Source organism: Schistocerca cancellata, chromosome 4 (assembly GCF_023864275.1).
Source record: "Schistocerca cancellata isolate TAMUIC-IGC-003103 chromosome 4, iqSchCanc2.1, whole genome shotgun sequence".
Taxonomy (NCBI): domain Eukaryota; kingdom Metazoa; phylum Arthropoda; class Insecta; order Orthoptera; family Acrididae; genus Schistocerca; species Schistocerca cancellata.
This window is the reverse complement of record NC_064629.1, coordinates 286,285,501-286,305,761: the sequence shown is the minus strand read 5'-3', so window position 1 is coordinate 286,305,761 and position 20,261 is coordinate 286,285,501. Positions and strand designations below refer to the sequence as shown.

At 44.5% G+C, this 20,261-nt stretch overlaps 1 protein-coding gene across 1 annotated transcript in view; it reads left to right on the top strand.

Moving 5' to 3' along the window:
- LOC126183717 (uncharacterized) overlaps positions 1 to 20,261 on the top strand; it is a 368,227-nt gene that overhangs the window by 89,435 nt on the left and 258,531 nt on the right. The gene's annotated exons all lie outside the window — the stretch shown is intronic.

The window sequence follows — 20,261 nt, the reverse complement described above, 5'->3', positions numbered from 1 at the left end:
AGTGCGTGTCAAAAACCGAACGGCTTTATAAAACAGGGAAATGAGGGATAAAAACTGTTAAATAATGATTTCATGTCGTGAATTTAATGTCAAGTTACACTCTTACATTGCTAAATTACATCAGCCACATCAACAAAAAAGAAATCACAGATGTGGTAGTAAAAATTTCCTTGAAATTGCATTTATGTTATCAGGTGTTCGAAATGCCCACCATCTACTGCAGTATATTTTTACAGTCACAGGTGCAATCAATTCTGGGCAGACTGAGGGAGCTTCCTTCGGTATCATTGCACATGTTGCATCAGTGTCATGTCTTGAATCCTCCTGGGTCATCGGAATTTGTGCATAGACATAATATTTGTATTTACCCCAGAGAAAAAGCTCAGTGGCGTCAAATCTGGTGAACGCACAGGCCACCTGACAACGCCTTCACATCCTATTCAGCGAACAGGAAAGAGCTAGGTGAGCGCTGCCCTAGCCACAAGCGAGTAGTGAGCCGGGCACCTATCGTGCTGGTAGCACATTCATCTACTTATTTCGAGTGGTGCTTCCGACAGGAGAGTCAGTGTCACTTTGATAAGGAGCCATGAGTATCTCTTAGAATTACGATACTGTCAGCAGAAATTACTATAGTTTCATTTGATAAAGCGAAGTTGATACCGATATCTCTGTAGTTATTATAGCTATGGGAAGAGACTATAGGTCGTTTTGAGACAACTTTCCCACAATTTACCTGAATCTACATCTACATCTACATCCATACTCCGCAAGCCACCTGACGGTGTGTGGCGGAGGGTACCTTGAGTACCTCTATCGGTTCTCCCTTCTATTCCAGTCTCGTATTGTTCGTGCAAAGAAGGATTGTCGGTATGCCTCTGTGTGGGCTCTAATCTCACTGATTTTATCCTCATGGTCTCTTCGCGAGATATACGTAGGAGGGAGTAATATACTGCTTGACTCTTCGGTGAAGGTGTTCTCGAAACTTTGACAAAAGCCCGTACCGAGCTACTGAGCGTCTCTCCTGCAGAGTCTTCCACTGGAGTTTATCTATGATCTCCGTAACGCTTTCGCGATTACTAAATGATCCTGTAACGAAGCGCGCTGCTCTCCGTTGGAACTTATTTATCTCTTCTATCAACCCTATCTGGTACTGATCCCACACTGCTGAGCAGTATTCAAGCATTTCGCGAACAAGCGTACTGTAACCTACTTCCTTTGTTTTCGGATTGCATTTCCTTAGGATTCTTCCAATGAATCTCAGTCTGGCATCTGCTTTACCAACGATCAACATTATATGATCATTCCATTTTAAATCACTCCTAATGCGTACTCCCAGATAATTTATGGTATTAACCGCTTCCAGTTGCTGACCTGCTATTTTGTAGCTAAATGATAAAGGATCTATCTTTCTGTGTATTCGCAGCACATTACACTTGTCTATATTGAGATTCAATTGCCATTCCCTGCACCATGCGTCAATTCGCTGCAGATCCTCCTGCATTTCAGTACAATTTTCCATTGTTACCACCTCTCGATACACCACAGCATCATCTGCAAAAAGCCTCAATGAACTTCCGATGTCATCCACCAGGTCATTTATGTGTATTGTGAATAGCAACGGTCCTATGAGAATCCCCTGCGGCACACCTGAAATCACTCTTACTTCGGAAGACTTCTCTCCATTGAGAATGACATGCTTCGTCCTGTTATCTAGGAACTCCTTAATCCAGTCACACAATTGGTCTGATAGTCCATATGCTCTTACTTTGTTCATTAAACGACTTTGGGGAACTGTATCGAACGCCTTGCGGAAGTCAAGAAACACGGCATTTACCTGTGAACCCGTGTCTATGGCCCTCTGAGTCTCGTGGACGAATAGCGCGAGCTGGGTTTCACATGACCGTCTTTTTCGAAACCCATGCTGATTCCTACAGAGTAGATTTCTAGTCTCCAGAAAAGTCATTATACTCGAACACAATACGTGTTCCAAAATTCTGAAACTGATCGACGTTAGAGATATAGGTCTATAGTTCTGCTCATCTGTTCGACGACCCTTCTTAAAAACGGGGATGACCTGTGCCCTTTTCCAATCCTTTGGAACGCTACGCTCTTCTAGAGACCTACGGTACACCGCTGCAAGAAGGCGGGCAAGTTCCTTCGCGTACTCTGTGTAAAATCGAACTGGTATCCCATCAGGTGCAGAGGCCTTTCCTCTTTTGAGCGATTTTAATTGTTTCTCTATCCCTCTGTCGTCTATTTCGATATCTACCATTTTGTCATCTGTGCGACAATCTAGAGAAGGAACTACAGTGCAGTCTTCCTCTGTGAAACAACTTTGGAAAAAGACATTTAGTATTTCGGCCTTTAGTCTGTCATCCTCTGTTTCAGTACCATTTTGGTCACAGAGTGTCTGAACATTTTGTTTTGATCCACCTACCGCTTTGACATAAGACCAAAATTTCTTAGGATTTTCTGCCGAGTCAGTACATAGAACTTTACCTTCGAATTCATTGAATTCAATGAAAACACAAGGACGGTATTTTAAATGGTTCTGGAAATATTTGAGATGAATCGCCCTGAAGTTTGTAATTGCTTTGTAATAATAACGAAGGAAACTGTCAGCTGTACTAGGAGCCGAAATCACTGAGACAGAAGGACCGTTGGAATGAATGAAGGGATGGGACTAAAACAACAGGCACCGGACTTGAAGGTACCGACAGAGTTTCGGCATACCGAATGCGTAAGAGTAGTTCACAAGCATTTAAGGCGCGTGGAAGCGGATGTACATAAAAATAGTTGCAGATGTGGTTGCGGATGTAGATAGCATCTTTCCGGGGCCATAACGCAGCGGTGCAAAGCGCGACGCTGTTGTGTCGACGCTGTTGACCTTCGTCCGCTGTCGGGAAGTCCAGCGGCGCCACAGTTGTCACGATTAGCATTTCAGCGGTGCACGCTGCGTGTCCTGGCTTGAGAGTCTGTGTTGTGCACTACGATCTGCGATGCTCATTGCAGAACGAAGTTTTGGTACCTTCTCCCGTAATAAATATTTCCAAAGCTCTGCTCACGACAAACATTTCCACCTGAAACACTTAGATGACGCAGTCCTAACTTGGTCACTCCTAATGCTTCACAAACCGTTCGAGGTATGAAATAAGGTATCTGACAATTAATTATAGTTTCTTCTTTATCTTTGGATGCCTACTGATTGGTTTATATTTACATCCATATGATTCAGAATATTCCTATCCATTGTTGTGTATGGACGGGGTTCAGTTTGTAGTCCTGTCCATTTATTAAAGTCCTGCAACTACATTACCTGTTGGCAACCACACTTTCACACTTCCATTTTTCCTTACAGGAGAAACTGCATTGCTTGATACTTTGGATTTTGCACGAGCTGACCCAAAAAAGCAATTTTCTACTATTTATTATAACATCCTCTTATTTTTACTTACTTGTTGCTCGTTGTGTCCATGGGATCTCCAGCAGTCGACGATAAATCCACATCTCAAATGCTGCAAACTTTCTGGTGGTGGATAGCTTCAACGTCCATCCTGTATGAAATCCTTGAGGAAACCGCCTGATGCCGTTCTTTGGTGGCCATCGATAAATTTTACTCTCGACTTTAAGTTAGCAAAAACACGACTGATAGTTTTATCTTCAAGCACGTTGTTTGAGATGTATCTTTCGTAATTCTGCCTGTAAGCGATAAAAGTACACTATGTGATCAAAAGTATCCAGACACCTGGCTGAAAATAATTTACAAGTTCTTGGTGACCTCCATCGGTAATGCTGGAATTCAATATGATATTGGCCTACCCTTAGCCTTAATGACAGCGTCGACTCTCGCAGGAATACGTTCAATCAGGTGCCGGAAGATTTCTTGGGGAATGGCAGCCCATTCTTCAGGCAGTGCTGCACTGAGGAGAGGTATCGATGTCGGTCGGTGAGGCCTAGCACGAAGTCGGCGTTCCAAAACATGCCAAAGGTGTTCTATAGGATTCAGGTCAGGACTTTGTGCAGGTCAGTCCATTACAAGGATGTTATTGTCGTGTAACCACTCCGCCACAGGCCGTGCATTATGAACAAGTGCTCGATCGTGTTGAAAGATGGAATCGCCATCTCCGAATTGTTCTTCAACAGTGGGAAGCAAGAAGGTGCTTAAAACATCAATGTAGGCCTGTGATGTGATGCTGTCACGCAGAACAGCAAGGGGTGCAGTCCCCTCCACAAAAAACACGACCACACCATAAAACCACCGCCTCCGAATTTTACTGTTGGCACTACACACGCTGGCACATGACGTTCACCAGGCATTCGCCATACCCACAACCTGCCATCGGATCGCCACATTGTGTACCGTGATTCGTCACTCCACACAACGTTTTTTTACTGTTCAATCGTTCAATATGTACACTCCATACACCAATCGAGGCGTCGTTTGGCATTTACTGGCGTGACATGTCGCTTATGACCAGTCGCTCGACCATGAAAACCAATTTATCCCATCTCCCGAATAACTATCATAGTACTTGCAATATATCCTGATGCAGTTTGGAATTCCTGTGTGATGATCTGGATAGATGTCTGCCTATTACGCATTACGAACCTCTTCAACGGTCGTCGGTCTCTGTCAGTCAACAGACCATGTCGGCCCATACGCTTTTGTGCTATACGTGTCCCTTCACGTTTCCACTTCACTATCACTTCGGAAACAGTGGGCCTATGGATGTTTACGTGTGTGGAAATCTCGTGTACAGGCGTATGATACAAGTGACACCCAATCACTTGAAAACGTTTGAAGTCCGTGAGTTCCGTGGGGCGCCCCAGTCTGCTCTCTCGCGATGTCTAATGACTACTGAGGTCACTGATATGGAGTACCTGACAGAAGGTGGCAACACAATGCACTTAATATGAAGAAAGTATGTTTTGGGGGGTGTCCAGATACTTTTGATCACATAATGTACCATGGGTTATGAAAAATTTATGGACATTAAATAAATGTGTGTGTGTGTGTATGTGTGTGTGTGTGTGTGTGTGTGTGTGTGCGTGCAAAAGGTGAAGTATGCCCAGAAGAATCTCACAAAGCTTCAAATTTACGTGGTGCAGTACATTTACACATGCGAGGCCCTGGTGACCGGCTCACTTGCTGCATGTGGAATACCGGGCAGCTTCTTGCTAATAAGACACATCAGAGGACTCAAGACGGGGACAGCCTTTTGTGCGTATAAGCCGGCCGGTGTGGCCGTGCGGTTGTAGGCGCTTCAGTCTAGAACTGCGGGACCGCCACGGTCGCAGGTTCGAATCCTGCCTCGGGCATGGATGTTTGTGGTGTCCTTAGGTTAGTTAGGTTTGAGTAGTTCTAAGTTCTAGGGGACTGATGACCTCAGATGTTAATTCCCATAGTCCTCAGAGCCATTTGAACCATTTTTTTGTGCGTATAACGCAAACCACATAAAAAACCCAATAAATCAGCTGTGATTAGTGTAAAGTGCTATGGACATTATGGTATGAATGCCTTATTGCGAAATCTGATCTTCCAATTTCCCAACGAGTTTCAACGCAGACTGAAAATTTCAGTCGCTGTATGAGTGACCAGAATGGATGTTCCAGTCTTCAGCGAAGTGAGCACTTAATGAAATTTTTTAACAAACTAAGTCGCATTGTCGGACCGGGACTCGAACCTAGAATTGGCTTCGGCGCGAGATGTTCTCACCGACTAAACTATCCAGACAGGAATATTTACTGCCTCATAGCTCCAGTCTGCCAGCACCACATACCTACTGTAATACACATTTTACGTGAAGCACAAAAAATTAAGAGAAAAGAGCTGTATACACTCCTGGAAATTGAAATAAGAACACCGTGAATTCATTGTCCCAGGAAGGGGACACTTTATTGACACATTCCTGGGGTCAGATACATCACATGATCACACTGACAGAACCACAGGCACATAGACACAGGCAACAGAGCATGCACAATGTCGGCACTAGTACAGTGTATATCCACCTTTCGCAGCAATGCAGGCTGCTATTCTCCCATGGAGACGATCGTAGAGATGCTGGATGTAGTCCTGTGGAACGGCTTGCCATGCCATTTCCACCTGGCGCCTCAGTTGGACCAGCGTTCGTGCTGGACGTGCAGACCGCGTGAGACGACGCTTCATCCAGTCCCAAACATGCTCAATGGGGGACAGATCCGGAGATCTTGCTGGCCAGGGTAGTTGACTTACACCTTCCAGAGCACGTTGGGTGGCACGGGATACATGCGGACGTGCATTGTCCTGTTGGAACAGCAAGTTCCCTTGCCGGTCTAGGAATGGTAGAACGATGGGTTCGATGACGGTTTGGATGTACCGTGCACTATTCAGTGTCCCCTCGACGATCACCAGTGGTGTACGGCCAGTGTAGGAGATCGCTCCCCACACCATGATGCCGGGTGTTGGCCCTGTGTGCCTCGGTCGTATGCAGTCCTGATTGTGGCGCTCACCTGCACGGCGCCAAACACGCATACGACCATCATTGGCACCAAGGCAGAAGCGACTCTCATCGCTGAAGACGACACGTCTCCATTCGTCCCTCCATTCACGCCTGTCGCGACACCACTGGAGGCGGGCTGCACGATGTTGGGGCGTGAGCGGAAGACGGCCTAACGGTGTGCGGGACCGAAGCCCAGCTTCATGGAGACGGTTGCGAATGGTCCTCGCCGATACCCCAGGAGCAACAGTGTCCCTAATTTGCTGGGAAGTGGCGGTGCGGTCCCCTACGGCACTGCGTAGGATCCTACGGTCGTGGCGTGCATCCGTGCGTCGCTGCGGTCCGGTCCCAGGTCGACGGGCACGTGCACCTTCCGCCGACCACTGGCGACAACATCGATGTACTGTGGAGACCTCACGCCCCACGTGTTGAGCAATTCGGCGGTACGTCCACCCGGCCTCCCGCATGCCCACTATACGCCCTCGCTCAAAGTCCGTCAACTGCACATACGGTTCACGTCCACGCTGTCGCGGCATGCTGCTAGTGTTAAAGACTGCGATGGAGCTCCGTATGCCACGGCAAACTGGCTGACACTGACGGCGGCGGTGCACAAATGCTGCGCAGCTAGCGCCATTCGACGGCCAACACCGCGGTTCCTGGTGTGTCCGCTGTGCCGTGCGTGTGATCATTGCTTGTACAGCCCTCTCGCAGTGTCCGGAGCAAGTATGGTGGGTCTGACACACCGGTGTCAATGTGTTCTTTTTTCCATTTCCAGGAGTGTATTTTAAATTAAATTTTTTTCTGTGGTTGCTGATTTGCGGAAAGTCGAATGAGAGTGAAGAGTGCGTAGTCCTATGTTAAATTTACGTTTTAATGTGTGAGTATCGGAATGGTGTTAGTGAAGTTCGAGCCCGACGTGAGAACGCCCGTGACCAAGTGCGTTACGTTAGTGCCATTCCAAATTACATTACAGAAAGAGCCTGCGAACTGTGATGCCAGCCTTGGGAATGGCACTCAGTCTGGCTATTCGAAAAAAATTATAGATAGCGTGGACGAGGTATACTCTCATTAATTATTCCTATCAGGAAGTGTTGGTACTGCAGAATTTTTGCATTTTGTATTGGACTGTGCGGCTTATAACACGAAGGCTGTGAACATTACACAACATCTATGGTAATTAGTTTCCTGTGATTTCCCTAGATCGCTGATGTCGAAAATGAAAATGGGGAGGATGATTTCTTTAATAGATCACGCTCGGTTGCCTCTGTCTTCCTCCTTCTCCAGCTCAGAAAGTATTTTGTTTCCAAAGACGTAAATGTCGATGGAAATGACACTCTCACGACCTTCCATTTTCTTATCAGCGCTTTTGAGTGGCGCTTTTTTCCAGAAATATTTTTCTTACCTACCGAGGAGTGTAGCCTAATTCACTATTATTTAAATTATCCACGCTTCCGAAGAGCCGCTGTCGTGTGACATTCAACTCAGCCTGAAGTTACTCATAGACGTAGATCTGTCTAGAGCAGGTCCTCCAACACTCATACTATCAGAGATACGTCACATTCTTTCCTATTTCTAATGGCTATGCTGCTCCGCCGGAAGCTGACAATCCGTATGTAGAAAGAGAAACAGGGCTACAGCTTATAGAGATACCCACTTGTGTGTCATATTGAGTTATGCCACCAAATTATGCTCATTTTAAGATCATAAAGTAGTTGGTCGTGGCTTTCTTGCCACTACACACTGGGTACACATTTCACATTTAACTTCTTGTGGTGCTCGAAGCATGATTCATTTTCGTTAAGCGTCACAAGAGTTTAATCTTCCACGTTGGATTGAGGTGACACAATAATCTAGTGATGGAAAAACCGTAATAGTCCACACGCTGTTCAGTCGGTGAGTCAGTTGGTGGTCTTACACGAACCCGGAATTTCTGCTTAACCAGTTTTGTAAGACGACATCATACTGCTTTTTATGGTAAGGAAGCAATTCTACGCAGATATTACGAGCTGCGATTATATGTAAAGGCGCCAGAAAATGAATGTTTTGAGGAAAACGTGATTTCATCTTCCGCTTGCAAATGGGAAACCAGAAGCGATTACTAGGACCTGGAGCCCGTTGTGGTTCGCCGCAGAGCGTCTCATTTCCTGATTTCGGACAGGCAGTCACTGTCTGCTTCGCGACACGTCCGTTAATGGCTGTTTTTCAATTGGAAAACAGACAAAGTGCGTATCTCATTGTTTTATGATCTCGTATTAGTCGCAGCAAATTTAGAAATAGACTAACGGTTCATTTATGAAGAAATTAATTGCTCTAAATAAATCATGGACTTCGACACTAAAAACTGATGAATGAAAGTTTTATTAAGACGGATTGTGTTCTTTGTGAATAGGGACCATAAGGCACAAAAAGGCCTCTCTGCCACGTAGAAATACAGAAAACGAAGAAAGGTAACTACGGTCTACAGAAAGATATCGCTGCACCAAGTCGCTCTATAAGCACGTGGTTTTAGCAATCGATTCTTCTTTCATTTCTGACGGTGCATTTTGTGGACAGCGTCATACTACATTTGCGACTCTTTTGTTCCGTAATCAATGAGTCACACCAGCCTACAACCCTTGTGAGGGAACTACGATTCTTTGTTGTTTTCGTCATCAGTGCTTATTGTTGAACCGAAACTTCCAAGAGTTCGCCAGTTTACTGAGGTAGACTAAGGTGCATTGATAGGTTGCGTAGCCGGTCGATGTGGCCGAGCGGCTCTAGGCGCTTCAGTCCGAAACCGTGCTGCTGCTACGGTCGTAGGTTCGAATCCTGCCTCGGGCATGGATGTGAGTGATGTCCTTAGGTTAGTTAGGTTTAAGTAGTTCTAAGTCTAGGGGACTGATGACCTCAGATGATAAGTCCCATAGTGCTTAGACCCATAGGTTGCGTGACGATGCTATTGCTTTATAGTTTTACTACTTCTCTTCGAGGCAAATTGTCTCGAAGATCTCTGCCCGTTCTGGGAGACGGGTACCTAGTCGTATAGCCGCATCATCTACACCCGAATCCCTTCATAGTTAAGGATGCTGAGAAGGACAGGACTCGCAACTGTCAAGTGTGGATTTCAAATCCCCATCCCGCCATTCACATTTATGTTTTCCGTGATTTCTGTAAATCTCTTAAGCCAAATGCCACAATGTGTCCTTTGGACTGGACACGACTAATTTTCTCAGGTATCCTCATCCATCTCGAGCATGATGTCAGTCGTTAATGACCTCACTGACGATTGAACGTTTTATTACTTGTCTTACACAGCTACCGTTTTCCGTACAGTCTCCCCAGGTTACTCGGGATAATTCCGCCGGTAAGCTTTAATGGATCCAACTTCTTTGCTGTCCACCATCTAGACCCTTCTGAAACTTCGTTCCATGTCTCAGTGTCTACCCACAAAATGACAGCCTCTCCGTGGAAGCATATATGGAGCGTTAATGCCTGTTTCATATCTCGATGTTGCACCTGTGCTCACATTATGGAAAATAGGTTACAGTGGGACTTCTACGTGGCATCACTCGTTGCAGTCGGAATAGTACCTCAGCTGGGCAATGACGTAAACATAAATCACGATGGTTTTACTGGGAAGTGAACACAACTCCTCTCTACTATGACAGCAAACAACGTCCCTAATACGAGTCTCAACAACTGCTCCACTTGGCTGGGTACGTCACATTTGGTCGCCTCTGTTGCAGTCAGCATGCAGATTATTTGCATTTTCTTCTGAAGACGGCAATGTACATATCTGTAGGATTCGTGGTGAGTGCTTTTTTGCTGCTCAGTTTGCGAAACATCTAATGTGGCGAGATGTTACACTTCATGCTATAAAAGGGTAAGTCAGTGAGCGTTGTGAAGACTGTGGGACAAGGTCTAACTAGAAATGGTTCCTTGGCATTCCTCCACCATAGTAGGTAGTACACCTGCAGTCACCTGCTATCACTGAGTTATACCTGAGGTTTTTGAGAAATTCTGTACTTTCGCATGTAACCGAATTTGATGAAAAACATGTGTCTTCATGGCCCGCTTTTTACCTGATTGGAAAAATTCAAAGGGTTTTTAATACATCGTTTCATAACTCAGCAGCAGAGTGATTCGTGCTGTGCATGTGAAAGTGGCATTGAAAACTAAACCAGAAATTCTGTTCTTGAAGATATTCGAAGTATGTCATGGAATTTCAGGTCTCGGCCAACGTCTCTCCCAGAATCGACCAGGCTATCTAATAAATTATCCCCATAAATTTTTCACTCATTTTCTATGATAAGATTTGTTGGTACCATAAAGTACCTTACACAGTATACCGCACCCAACACAGCACTGCCTTTGCCGTTCATATACCGCAGCTGGCATCGGCGGGCAGGAGACCTATAACTAACTGTCTGCAGCAAAATCACAACCTGAGTGCAACGCACAGGCCAGACGCGGTGGCGCCAGCAACTCGCGGTGCCATCTCCAGTATGAGATTTTTGCGCAAATATGTAAACCCTCATTTATTGCTGTGGAGGAACTTAGAAGGGGAATAAAAACTATAAACACTTTTCAGTAATAATACTTTAAATACGACTTAACTTCAAAACGTTCGCTTGCTTTTTTTTTCGAGCTTTTGTGAAATGTGCAGCTTTCGAGCTCGATCTAATGTCAAAAATATACACTCATGCTCATAAATTAGGGATAATTGCAGAATGGGGGGTCACACAACGCTACAGAACGCCACGGTTTCCTGCGCATGTACCCCGACATCAATATGGGATATGAAACTTCCTGGCAGATTAAAACTGTGTGCCCGACCGAGACTCGAACTCGGGACCTTTGCCTTTCGCGGGCAAGTGCTCTACCATCTGAGCTACCGCAGCACGACTCACGCCCGGTACTCACAGCTTTACTTCTGCCAGTATCTCGTCTCCTACCTTCCAAACTTTACAGAAGCTCTCCTGCGAACCTTGCAGAACTAGCACTCCTGAAAGAAAGGATATAGCGGAGACATGGCCGAGTTCGAGTATCGGTCGGGCACATAGTTTTAATCTGCCAGGAAGTTTCATATCAGCGCACACTCCGCTGCAGAGTGAAAATCTCATTCTGGAAACATCCCCCAGGCTGTGGCTAAGCCATGTCTCCGCTATATCCTTTCTTTCAGGAGTGCTAGTTCTGCAAGGTTCGCAGGAGAGCTTCTGTAAAGTTTGGAAAGTAGGGGACGAGATACTGGCAGAAGTAAAGCTGTGAGTAGCAGACGTGAGTTGTGCTTCGGTAGCTCAGATGGTAGAGCACCTGCCTGCGAAAGGCAAAGGTCCCGAGTTCGAGTCTCGGTCGGGCACACAGTTTTAATCTGCCAGGAAGTTTCATATCAGCGCACACTCCGCTGCAGAGTGAAAATCTAATTCTGGAAATATGGGATATGATCACCATGCACACGTACACAGGCCGCAAAACGTGTTGGCATACTCTGGATCAGGTGGTCGAGCAGCTGCTGGGGTATAGCCTCCCATTCTTGCACCAGTGCGTGTCGGAGCTCCTGAAGTGTCGTAGCGCTTTGAAGACGTGCAGCGATACGTCGATCGAGAACATCCCAGACGTGCTCGATGGGGATTAGGTCTGGAGAACAGGCAGGCCACTCCATTCGCCTGATATCTTCTGTTTCAAGGTACTCCTCCACGATGGCAGCTCAGTGAGGCCGTGCGTTATCATCCATCAGGAGGAAGGTGAGGCCTACTGCACCTCTGAAAAGGCGGACATACTGGTGCAAAATGACGTCCCGATACAACTGACCTGTTACAGTTCCTCTGTCAAAGACAAGCAGGGGTGCACATGCACCAATCATACTCCCACCCCACACCATCAAACCACGAGCTCCATATTAAGGGGCTGGTATCTGGTTCCTGGTTCACGCCAGATGAAAACCCGGCGAGAATCACTCGTCTGTGAACATAACCTGGGACTACTATTCCAACGCCCATGTACTGTGTTCTTGACACTAGGCTTTACGGGCTCTCCTGTGACCGGGAGTCAGTGGAATGCACCTTGCAGGTCTCTGGGCGAATAAACCATGTCTTTTCAGTCGTCTGTAGACTGTGTGCCTAGAGACAACTGTTCCAGTGACTGCGCTAAGGTCCCGAGCAAGGCTACCTGCAGTACTCCGTGGCCGTCTGCAGGCACTGATGGTGAGATATCGGTCTTCTTGTGGTGCGAGGCGCTTCTGTACAGATTCCATAAATACGAGTTAATGTCTGTCTATAGGGTTTGCAGTGAACGTATCGCCATTAGCAACAAGTGTTTTACGTTTATGGCACCTATTTATGAATTTTATTAAACAATGCGATATGTAAGCACCTATGCTAGTTGAGTCATTTTCAGATCTTCCTGTTTTACTTGAATGTTTGCGAAAGTGCCAAGTGCCAAAACTTAACTCCTTGGTATGAGAGTCTTATTTACAGTGACTTGTGTCCTCACTTTCGTAAGCTTAGCTTTGTATTTTGTTCTGTGTTCCGTTCATGATACACTGAAACGCGCAACTACGAATAAATTAATTTGCAACCGAGACATTTCCAAAACCCTGTGCCAGTTCTGAATGGTCGCTTGCCTCAATCGTGGAAGAATTTCTCAGACGAGTTAGGAAAATCATTTGCTTCATTATGAATTTTATCCCATGTCATCCCTTGTAAATTATTCTTATAATCGTTTGCCCTGGAATTATTAATTCATCTAACTGATTTCCACTGAGGAGTATGTATAGTGTAAGGCATTATCTGATTTCCTAACTAACTGTGCATCATGATCAGAGATAGCATTTGTTACTGGGTATACAGTTATTTTCTTGCGTTGACCTTAAATGAAACGCTTGCACTTATGAAGTACCGAAGGCGTATCGGTATACTCGTATCTGTTCCTATAAATGACGCACGAACGCAAGTTAAAGAATGATTTTAGATAAAAAAAAAAGTACTTAATTTTCGACGCTGTTTCAATCCTTAAAAATGCCCAGCTACTTATGCCGTAACCTCTCCTTTGGAATCAAAACATCTTCCAGTCACAAATTTCTTTTGAAGTGAAAAAAAAGGTTGAGCAGGATGGATGTTCCACCAATAATTCGTACTTCACACGCCTCCGTTTTCTCAGTGTTTAAGTATTATTTTTCCAGTCCTTCCTTTTCTAGCACATTTTTCGTGTGGCTAGCCCAGAAGACATGGTATTCGCCAGTTACAGTTTTATCCTTTGCATGGTGATCGAGAATGACTTTGAGTCGAAGAAAACCCTGACCGTTAGCTAGCCAATAGATGAATCTGATTTCCCCTTCTTTCGTGCAGAAAAACCTGATATCCCTACTGTTTGGATTGCTCTTTTTGTTTCTGGCGTGAAAAGGTGGGCCCACATCTCACACAGATCCATCTTGAACAAAGTTTTCAGACAGTGAATTCTAGATGTAAAATCTATCGTACTCTTTCTTTTGATATGCCTATGACGTCACCTATTTCATACACTGATCGCTCAGTACCGTGATGTACTTTTCTCGATGTTTTCATCTGTGAGTACTGCTTTGGGACTTCCTGCACGTGGATCATCTTCAAGAATAAAATGACCACGTTTAATTCAGCCGAACATTTTTTAACTGCTTCAGATGAAGGAGCAGCCTTATTATAAACCTTAACCAATTAAGAACCAACATATTTTGGTGATAATACGTCCAAAAAAATGTAAGTATGTTATTAAATTAATCCATCACAATTAAACATACACAACACGGCTGGTTTAAAAAGCCACATATACAGGACTATTTCTATCACAAGTTGACACTTAACAAGTACCAAAATAACAACAGAAACTTCTGTGGTGTCAACTTCATATCTGTGTCAGGAGAAGAAATTTTCACATTGCCCTCATATTTTTCTCATCAGTAAATCTTTGCCATCAGTCCCGCTTCTGCCATAACATTCTAACCAGCGCGATTGCGTGAACGACCTTTGCGTTGTAATTCAAAATAAGTAAGGTGTTTAAAAGAAAAGCAGAAAGATAACTCGTTACAGAGTCTTCGACGATTACTTGTAACTTCTTTACAGCACTGTTAATGACAGAAATCGGCATTTTGTGTAGTCTTTACTTGCTGCAATAGTAGCTTCTGTGTTATCATAACGTGAAGTAAAATGTCATTAGATGCGTTCTTAACCTGCTTCGGTACGATTTCGCATTCATCCTGTTGATTATTGGAAGAGAGTGACGGGACATTGGCTAGCTGACATTGCACTTTACAACAGTTCAGGTAAGGATCCTGTAAACTACTGCAGTTATAAATGTGATGCAGTTGTGAGAAGGTAGCCGTTTACCAACAAACAACAAAAGGAGTTCGATGTGGAAACATAAGTTCTTAATGTAAAATAAAAACATTAAAAGACGAACACCCTGCAACCAGCAGTTGCTACGCTAGTGGCAAGTTAACATTAATGCAATTTTCGCAATAGAACAATGGTAAGAGTGTGAAGCACAAAGATAACTATGTCCATTTTTCGTTACACTTTCTGATATGTTCGACACCCAAGACAATCATCTCATTTTTGGGTCCATGGAACGAAAACTGAATCTAGTCGAATATAACTATTAACAACTTTTCTGCCTCTTCCAGAAGCAAGAGATTAGTTTGCGAGGTCGTCATTTAAAGTCATATTCGAAGACATTTGACTATCCTGCTTTTCGACGTATGCTTATTATTGATTGCACTGTAAAATATGTTGGCATAGTCCTTATTATTCCTCTTCTCAAGCTTTTATGGGTAAAGACCATTACAGCTGTGTTGTCTCCATTCCATGTTAAACCGTAATTTGCCTTTGCTCGGTAGTATAACTTTCAGGATATTAGGGACACGTAAGTCGCCGAAGTGGTGTCCAATTAAATGACTAGCATCTGGCCGTTGAGCCACATGAAAAGATTGATGATGGTGTGTTCTCTCTAGGTATTTAAAGTCCATTATTCAGAGATTATCGTTCGCAACGGTACCATGCTTCATTAATGTCATTTCGTAACTCTTGTAGCGCCTTGCCTGCTTTATAGATAGTGGCGTCATTGGGAAATCAATCTCTATTTGTCATGTAATGGGTAGTTTCAGATTTGCATTATAAACATTAAAAAATGAAGGAGATTACAATTGCACCTTGCGTGAATGCCAGGACAGCTGTTCGTAATACTGCAACTTTTTTCACAGAGAAAACATTTTTCTATAAGAGAAAAGACTGTTCATATTTATGTGTGTGTATGGATCCCTCATATTAGACTGCTTTCCCACGAGCGAAGTACCTACTCTGCTATTGTACCCTCCATTAATAGAACAGAAGTTGTAATACGATTCATATTGATCCTCTACGGATGATAAATGCGGAGGGGAGGTCTGATGGGAAATGGTTCCACAATAATTCCAACATAAGCACACGTCACAAAAATTAGTTAATCCCGGGAGACATCACACTAATCCACATCTACATTTACATCTATACACCGAAAGCCACTTTACGGTGTGTGGCGGATGATCCTCTGGTAACACCATCATGTACTCTTCTCCTCGTTACATTCGCGAACAGAGCGCAGGAAAACGACTTATCGACAAACTTCTGTACACTATCTGCTCAAAAGTATACAGCCGCTCCTGTGTTATTCGAAATTGACTACTAGATGTCTTGAGAGCTGGACGCGCGAGTATAAAAGGAGTTTGGGATTATTGTCTTGTCAGTAGAGAAGCAGTAACGGCAGTAAGTTCAATGACTTCGAAAGAGGATTAGTCATTGGATGTCACTTGGGTAAAAAAATTCCTGTGGAACATTGCAGCCCTTCTATAGGTGCCTGGGTCGATTGTTGATGATGTGATGGTCAAGGAGCAGCCACAGGAAAAACAAGGTCAGGGAGACAGATGCCGTCGAGCTTCGTGGATGATGGTTGTAAAAAGTCGCATGATATCAGGGTAAGGAATAACTCGCGAGTTCCAAAGTGCTAAATGTGATCCAGCTAGCACAACGATTTTGCGTTGGAAGCTAAAAAGAATGGTGTACAATGGTCAGGTAGCTCCTCATAAGCTACACAATGTCTGTACTATATGGCAAGCGACTCTTGAGATGGTGTAAAGAACGCCTCCACTGGACAGTGGATGACTAGAAACGAGTCATTGGGGGCGATGAATGATGCTGTACCTGTAGCAATCCGATGGTAGCATTTAGGTTTATCGAATGCCTGGAAATGTTACCTGCCGTTATGTGTAGTGACGAAAGTGTAATGCAGTAGAGTTGGTATTACGGTATGGCGTGTTTCTCGTGTTTATGTTGTGATCCCCTTATTCCGCGAAAGAAAACGCTAAATGCGGAAGGACCTGAAAACATTTTATAGCGTTGTGTACTGCGTACAGTAGAGAAACAGTTGGGAGACGATTATTGTTTGTATTAGCATGAAAATGCACCCTGTCATAAAGCAGCATCAGTGAGGCATTGTTTTGTTGACAGTAACATTCCTGAAATGGACTAGACTCCGGAGAGTCCCGGTCTGAACGCAGTGGAATACGTTTGGGTTGAGTTAGAACGTCGACCGTGCTCCAGACCCCAGCGTCCAGCATCACTAATTCTTCTTGTTTCGCCTCTTGAGGAAGACTGAGGAAGATGGCCAGTATCCTTGCTTACAGCATTTTCAAAAATCTTCGAGAAAGTAATGTACTTAAGAGTGGTTAGCCATCTCAACAGTAATGGGATACTTAGTAAATCACAGTTCGGATTTCAAAAATGCTGTTCCACTGAGACAGCAATGAACAATTTCACTGTCCACATAATAGAGTCTTTAAATAATAAAATGTCACCAATAGGAATTTTCTGTGACTTGTCCAAAGCATTTGATTGTGTGAACCATGACATTATGTTACAGAAATTACAGTTCTAGGGTATAAATGGACTATCATATGACTGTTTTTAGTCGTACCTACAGAACAGGAAGCAAACAGTTTCCTTATATGGGTAAAGTGATTTAAATAAGTTTGCCAGTTCATCTAACTGGGGTATAATTACATTAGGTGTTCCACAGGGTTCAATCGTGGGTCCCCTTCTGTTCTTGATATGTGTGAACGACCTCCCTTCCTATCTGAAACAGGAAGCTGAACTGACACTGTTTGCTGGTGATAGAAGCATCATTATTAATCCAGTAAAAGAAACTCCAATTGAAAATGATACAAATAAGGTCTTTGGAAAAGTCATTAATTGTTTTTCTGCAAATGGGCTTGCTCAAAAACACAGTACATCCCATTTTCAGCTGCAAAAAGTACTGTTCCTTCAATAAATATAACACATCAACAGAAGTCAGTAGACAGAGTAGAGCATACTAAGTTTTTGGGTGTACACATAGATGAAAATCTTAATTGGAAAATATGAATTTTGGATCTTATAAAGCGACTAGGTTCAGCAACCTTTGAAATCAGATCAATTTCCAATTTTGAGGATGTAGAAATTAGTAAGCTAACATACTTTGCATACTTTCATTCTCTTATGTCATACGGAATAATATTTTGGGGCAACATTTAGACAAAAAGTATTCACTGCTCAAAAGAAAGTGGTTAGAATAATGTGTGGGGTTCATAGTCGCACATGTTGTAGGCATCTTTTTAAAAGATTGGGGATTATTACAACAGCCTCACAGTATATTTACTCACTAATGAAATTTGTTCTCAGCAACATGGACCAGTTTAATAACAACAGCGACATTCATGATCATAATACCAGAAAAAAGAAAGACTTACACTGTCCTTTACTCAACCTATCTTTGGCACAGAATGGGGTAAAATACGCTGCTATAAAAATTTTCGACAAATTACGAGATGGAATAAAATGTCTGACAGACAGCAGTAATAACTTCAAAAATAAACTGAAATCATATCTCCTTGATAACTCCTTCTATACCATAGATGAATTCTTGAATAGGAATAAATAATTCTATAAATATAGTAAATGCATTTTGTGCCATTTAAGGGAATGGGGTAAATAATAGACATATTGTTCTTTAACTCCGTATTGTAATATATATATATATATATATATATATATATATATATATATATATACTCCTGGAAACTGAAATAAGAACACCATGAATTCATTGTCCCAGGAAGGGGAAACTTTATTGACACATTCCTGGGGTCAGATACATCACATGATCACACTGACAGAACCACAGGCACATAGACACAGGCAACAGAGCATGCACAATGTCGGCACTAGTACAGTGTATATCCACCTTTCGCAGCAATGCAGGCTGCTATTCTCCCATGGAGACGATCGTAGAGATGCTGGATGTAGTCCTGTGGAACGGCTTGCCATGCCATTTCCACCTGGCGCCTCAGTTGGACCAGCGTTCGTGCTGGACGTGCAGACCGCGTGAGACGACGCTTCATCCAGTCCCAAACATGCTCAATGGGGGACAGATCCGGAGATCTTGCTGGCCAGGGTAGTTGACTTACACCTTCTAGAGCACGTTCGGTGGCACGGGATACATGCGGACGTGCATTGTCCTGTTGGAACAGCAAGTTCCCTTGCCGGTCTAGGAATGGTAGAACGATGGGTTCGATGACGGTTTGGATGTACCGTGCACTATTCAGTGTCCCCTCGACGATCACCAGTGGTGTACGGCCAGTGTAGGAGATCGCTCCCCACACCATGATGCCGGGTGTTGGCCCTGTGTGGCTCGGTCGTATGCAGTCCTGATTGTGGCGCTCACCTGCACGGCGCCAAACACGCATACGACCATCATTGGCACCAAGGCAGAAGCGACTCTCATCGCTGAAGACGACACGTCTCCATTCGTCCCTCCATTCACGCCTGTCGCGACACCACTGGAGGCGGGCTGCACGATGTTGGGGCGTGAGCGGAAGACGGCCTAACGGTGTGCGGGGCCGTAGCCCAGCTTCATGGACACGGTTGCGAATGGTCCTCGCCGATACCCCAGGAGCAACAGTGTCCCTAATTTGCTGGGAAGTGGCGGTGCGGTCCCCTACGGCACTGCGTAGGATCCTACGGTCTTGGCGTGCATCCGTGCGTCGCTGCGGCCCGGTCCCAGGTCGACGGGCACGTGCACCTTCCGCCGACCACTGGCGACAACATCGATGTACTGTGGAGACCTCACGCCCCACGTGTTGAGCAATTCGGCGGTACGTTCACCCGGCCTCCCGCATGCCCACTATACGCCCTCGCTCAAAGTCCGTCAACTGCACATACGGTTCACGTCCACGCTGTCGCGGCATGCTACCAGTGTTAAAGACTGCGATGGAGCTCCGTATGCCACGGCAAACTGGCTGACACTGACGGCGGCGGTGCACAAATGCTGCGCAGCTAGCGCCATTCGACGGCCAACACCGCGGTTCCTGGTGTGTCCGCTGTGCCGTGCGTGTGATCATTGCTTGTACAGCCCTCTCGCAGTGTCCGGAGCAAGTATGGTGGGTCTGACACACCGGTGTCAATGTGTTCTTTTTTCCATTTCCACGAGTGTATATTATATATATATATATATATATATATATATATATATATATATATATATATATATATATATTAAAAATTTTGTTTGATATGTGCATTTCTTGTGCACTTGACACGTTCCACATCATAACGGCTACCTTACGGTGCGATTGATCAATGGAACACGCACCCAACCAACTAACTAACTGACTCAATCACCTACAGACGTTCAGGGACGTTGAAAGTGTCCCCAGCCAAGTTCAAGCCATTATAAGGTCGATGGGTGGACACACTCCATATT